This window comes from Haliotis rubra, unplaced genomic scaffold (assembly GCF_003918875.1).
Source record: "Haliotis rubra isolate DU_JTF1 unplaced genomic scaffold, ASM391887v1 Scf49, whole genome shotgun sequence".
Lineage (NCBI taxonomy): Eukaryota > Metazoa > Mollusca > Gastropoda > Lepetellida > Haliotidae > Haliotis > Haliotis rubra.
Window position 1 is genome coordinate 3,161,714 of NW_025767179.1, and position 6,000 is coordinate 3,167,713.

Genomic DNA, 6,000 nt, shown 5'->3' on the forward strand with positions numbered 1-6,000 from the left:
TTCACAAAATACACATTAAGTTTGAAATATGGTACTGAAAATGGAAATAACAACCTAACGTGGAATAAGTATCCATCACATTTTATGCCTGGCTGCGCTGGTAAGAGTTCTGACCCACAGGCTATGAAGGAAACCGTAGTAATTATATATGCGTAGTTTGTATGGAATATAATTATGATTACTTCATCACAATGCAGGGCATATAATAATCGTTCTATGTAACGACATGTCTGTTGTGCAAGGACTTTACTAATCATACTGCACTTCGATATCATATCAAATATCCAATTTGCGTGCCGCCATTTATTAATGGGATAAGCTGCCGAATGAGTCATGACAGTAAGTATGACTGTTCCACGTACGCCTTAACGACTTAATGACGGTTTAACGCTAGTGACATCCACGAACACAGTGCTGGCAATCAAAGAAGTTAATCAGTAGGTCGAGATTCCAATCCACGATTGAGGACACGGACATGGAACAACAGCTGTTCACAGCCTCACTGTCATGACGGTTTGTATTGAACACGCTGACTGCACGAAACACTGCTATATATATCTATATAACGGTCAAACATCAGGTTGTTTACCATGGTGTATTTCTGGTATACAACCACGACATTGTCGACAAACCGGTTCTGTTTGATCTGAAGGCCACAAGCCAGGAAAAGAGTGTGTGTTTAGATTTTTTCAACAGCGAGGCCGGCCAAAGGTTGATACAAAACTCATCCTTCTCACTTCACTGAACGTGCTGAGTAGACGCGTCCGTGCATCCCCTTTCATGCAAACAATACACAGAATATGTGCGGTCCTTGTGCCTGTTGCAGTGACCTAGTTACAGGTATGGCCTAATATACCCTGAAGGATCCGCCTAAACGAGACATCGTATAGCATCCGCATAGGCAAGGACTGAGACATGACGAGCCTCATGTATCAGATATTATATACATAGTTGAACAGTGATACAGATTAGCTGAAGCTATTTCATCTGATGTCATACATATATATAGTTCTACATAAGGACATACGGGACAAATACCCCATGTGTGATAATTCAACGGTGAGACATATATGCGCATATGTTATCGTATCATTTTGTTTGTCTGTTTTTTAACGCCCCACTCGGAAATATTCCAGTAATGAATGTGTCGGTGATCTGTAAATAATCGAGTCTGGATCAGACAATGCAGTGATCAACGGCATGAACATCGATCTACGCAATTGGAATACAATGAAATGTGTCAAGCAAACCTGACAACCCGATCCCGGTAGTAGCCTCTTACGACAAGCATGGGTTACTGAAGACTAATTCTAACCCGGATCTTCAAAAAATTATTTTCGTATTAAACACTCATAGCTGAACAATTTAATGTAGAAATTTATATTTGGCAGTTTGACTCATGAGAGTTTGTAGGACTTCAGTCCTGTCCACAACGAAGCACGTGTGACACTTGTGGGCAAGTGAGTTAGTTCAAAACTGCCTCTGTTCAACCAGCAGAAAATGGGTACCCGGTGGGATAAGTCATATGACTATAAACCTTCTAGCGCCACCATGTTGTATGGGCTCAGAGCATGCCCGTGCGACGCGGAGTTCAGCGCCATAGATAGATAGATAGATAGATAGATAGATAGATAGATAGATAGATAGATAGATAGATAGATAGATAGATAGATATTCTTTATTTCCTCCAAAGTTTGAAGATTACAAAATAATATGATACTGTCATATTAATGGTACATGACACAACAGAAATGTACATGAAATAATTTACACAGGGTAATAAGGTGAAATACAACAATTAATAATATGTTCCCATTTAGATACAGAATTTGAGACACATATTGTAACATTTGCCCACACACAACTGGTCCTTTACATCTTCCGGTATTCCGGAAAGTAGATATTTCGGAAATGCATCATCATCATCATCATCATCATCATAGTTCCATAATTTTACAAACATATGAACATCAAGTAAGTCAGAAATTTGTTCAAATAAAACATTTCTCTCACCAATATTAATGGTACAAGACATAATGACATGCTTTAAAATATCATGCGATATATCAATTCCATAATGAAGTATGAGATTTCATATCCCGTTTATGCTTTCTTACAATCATAAGTTTATTGTCATATCTCAAATTCTATGTAAAAACAGCTGTTTGAAAGAAAACTTAATACCGCTGTTGGGCTAATCTACCAAGCAGCAATAGAGAACGTTGATTTACTATAATATATACTTGTAATGATAAAAGACCAAGGTTATACAACTTCATTAGGCATGACCCTGTATTAATTTACAAAAATAACGTTGCATGGTTTCTAACATATCATATTCTTTACAAGATAGCTTTCCCCATGCATTCCATCCATTCAGGCCACATAGAAGTATAACTGGAATAGCCCAGTAAACATACGTAATAGGACTCTAATCCATCAAAATGATTAATCCAAAATGCAATCCATAGTCATGATTAATATCAATCATATTTCTCAGTTTTTCACAAACAATACATGTTCTATTAACAGATGATTTGGAAGTAGTAAAATACACCCCGGCATAAAGAATGAATTGTTTAATAGGTACATGAATGTTACAAAATAAAAGGTCATTAGACGATACATTTTTGTTGTTACCAAGCAACAATACAGCACTCTTACTTACATTATGTTTCAGCTTCCATTTGTTTGCATAGCAATCAGTTACATCTAACAAACATTGTAATCCCTTGGGGTTGGAGCTGGTAAGAGTTGTGTCATCAGCTAACAATAAGCCAGGACATTTTCTCCCTGCGAGGCATAATCCACAACTTGTTCTATTGAGATCATATAATAAATCATTTATATACAGTGCAAAAAGCCAAGCTGATATAACACGGCCTTGCCCGACACCTTGTATAACATGACATTGGTTCGATTTGGACCCTGCAAAACCAACCTAAGAGTTTATAGACATATAAGATAAACGAAGGAGTCTGCACATTTTACCAGATATACCAAGTTTGTCTAATTTATAAAACAGACCATCAAGCCACACACGATCAAACGTGTTCTAATTGTCGAGAAAAGCACAGTATACTGGTGAATTATTTTTATTGTAATAAAATCAAGTGTAAGCGCTGCCATCTCAGCTCCTGTGTGTTTTCCTGAAGAAAAACTGGAAAGGGAGGAGGGAGGAAATGTTATCTGTCTATTTCTCAATTCTATCTAGAAACAGACGTTCTAGGAGCTTACTCAGCGTTGATGTCAACGTTATGCCACGGTAATTAGATGGACCAATTTTGCTTTTGCCTTTACCTTGGTGTATTGGGAGAATTTCGCCAAGAGTATACATGTGGCATACACTCATATCTGATGATGGTATTAAAAGAGACAATATGAGTGATTCGTGATCTCCAAGACCAGCGAATGCCTCTGATGCCTCTCACCCGTGTTGTGACCGGACGTTGTCCAGCGCCAAGTATGGAGGGCAGGGTAGCCTCAAGGTATTGCCGGTTGAGTGTGGCGGGTCAACTCCAAGTATGCTGACCAGCTAAGCGATGCCTCTCACCAGTGCCTCTCACCAGTGTTGTGACCGGACGTTGTCCAGTGACAAGTATGGAGGGCAGGGTAGCCTCAGGGTATCGTCAGACAGGGTGTGACCGTGTTCGTGAGGACGAACTGTACATACCATTAATCTGTGCAACCTCCTGTATAGGAGCCGATCGTCAAATAGATATGGACTGGAATATTACATTTTTGTAAATGTTTCATTTGTATGCCTATATTTGATTTGTGTATTGTGTATAGGAGTATGAGTGTATTGGGTACCGCTGGTGTAATGGAGTACTGAGTGTGTATTTGAGTGATGTACTGAAGGTGTATTTGAGTGATATATGACTGAGATGTTTGGATGAATGTATTTGAGGTGAGGAAGGGGTGTGCAAGCTGAATATTTGAACTTTTCTTGATTTTCCATTTCATTTTGTTTTGAAATAAATTATATTTATTTCAACACCACCTTTGTTTTATCTCGCATTGTGACATTTTGGTGGCAGCGGTGGGATTTGTTTTTTTTTGTCACATGTGAGATATGTAGGTCCATTTAGTAATTTCCAAATTACTTTTCGTATGAGTGTGGTACGCCTCGTATATTGGGTGTCGTGCGCCTGGTTTCCTTCACATTTTTCATTGCTTGGTACTAGTGGCTGTAGGGTGCTGAGGTATAACGGGTCCCTTTGTTCAAACCTTACCTTGTATTAGATAGTATACATTTTTACCTGTAGATACTTTGCTTAGTTTCACTATGGATTTAGTGGGCATATGTAAATTGGGCAAGGAGTTAGGTTATACAGGGGAGAATTTACAGCAGTTTGTAAGGGAACAGACAGATTTAGAGAGGGGAGAGGAGAAGGATAGATTAGAACGGGATGACCGGGAAAGGGTTCGGGAGATGAAGAAACTAGAGATAGAGAAACTTAGATTGGAGAATGAGGACAAGGAAAAGGAAAGGGTTATGAGGTTAGAGAGCATGAAGTTAGACTTAGAGGAGAAGAAGCTGCAGTTAGAGGGGGAGAAGGGTACTGTAGGTGAAGGTATAAAGCAGGAAGGTAAGCCACCATTTGTTACTTATGTGCCTAAGATGCCACCTTTTGATGACCAGAGAGATAACATCGATGCTTATTTACAAAGGTTTGAGCGTGTAGCCAAAGTCACAGGCATGGCCAGAGGTTCGGTGGGCAACCTTTCTCAGCACCTTATTGAAGGGTAAAGGCACTTGACGTTTACTCTCGATTAGACCCCGACAAGGTGGAGGTCTACAAGGAGGTAAAAGCAAGCATTGCTGAAGCGGTATGAGATGACTGAGGAAGGGTTCCGACAGAAGTTCAGGACAGCTCGGATAGAGATGGGTGAGACTTTTACTCAGTTCTTAGTTAGAGTTGGGAATTATTTTGATAGGTGGGTAGATCTTAGTGGCAGTGCTAGGACTTGGGAGGGAATTAGAGATTTGTTGTTGAGGGAGCAGCTCTTGCATGGTGTTAGTACAGTCCTTTGTATTTTCTTGAAGGAGAGGAAGCCAGAGTCTGTTGGGGAAATGGCTAGGTTAGCAGAACATTTTGTGGAGGCTAGGGAAGGTGTTACGGGTAGATCTGTTCATCCAGTTAGTCAGGGTGGTGATAGGTTCAAGAAGGGCTCAGATAGTCAGGTGAAGAAGTCAGTACAGAGTGAGAAGAGGGATTCCAGAACGTTTGTGCCGATACATGAGCGGAAATGTTATGGCTGTGGTGATTTGGGACATATGGCATCTTCTTTGTTCTAAGTGGAAGTCCAAACTTAAGGGCAATACAGGTGCTGGTAGTGTTGTCATTGAGAGTGTCAGTGATGTGTCCGGTGAGCCAGTTGTAGAAGTAGGAGAGAAGAGTGAGATAGATTCTCAAGGTGTGGAAGGAAGTGATACTAGTGAAACAGATCATTCAGGTGAGGATGACGCTCTCGTGACATCAGGTACAACGTCAGGTACGATGTGTGGTATGTGTGGGACTATGCCAGTGCGTGTTGGTAAACTGTGTGGCCATTCAGTGAATGTCTTGCGTGATTCTGGCTGTAATGGAGTTGTTGTCAAGAGATCTCTTGTGGATGAGGATTGCTTTGTGGAAGGTGAGCTTCATAACTGTACCATGGGTGATGGTAGGGTTTGTACTGTACCAGTAGCATGGGTTCCTATAGATTCACCATTTTACAAGGGCACAGTTAAGGCAGCATGTTTGGAGACTCCTTTGTTTGATGTTATGTTAGGGAATATTCCAGGTGCAAGGCTCCTGAGGATCCATTACCTGAAGAGAGGAAGTAGTAGAGGTTGTTGAAGCTGTTGGTGCTGTAGAGACTAGGCGTCAGAGGAAGGTTAGGGGAGCAAGGTATGAAACCAATGAAAAACATTTCAGTCTGTTGGCATTTCCTTGAGTAGGCTAGAGTTTATTCAGAAACAGAAGGAGGATTCTGGGTTAGACAAAGTCCGGA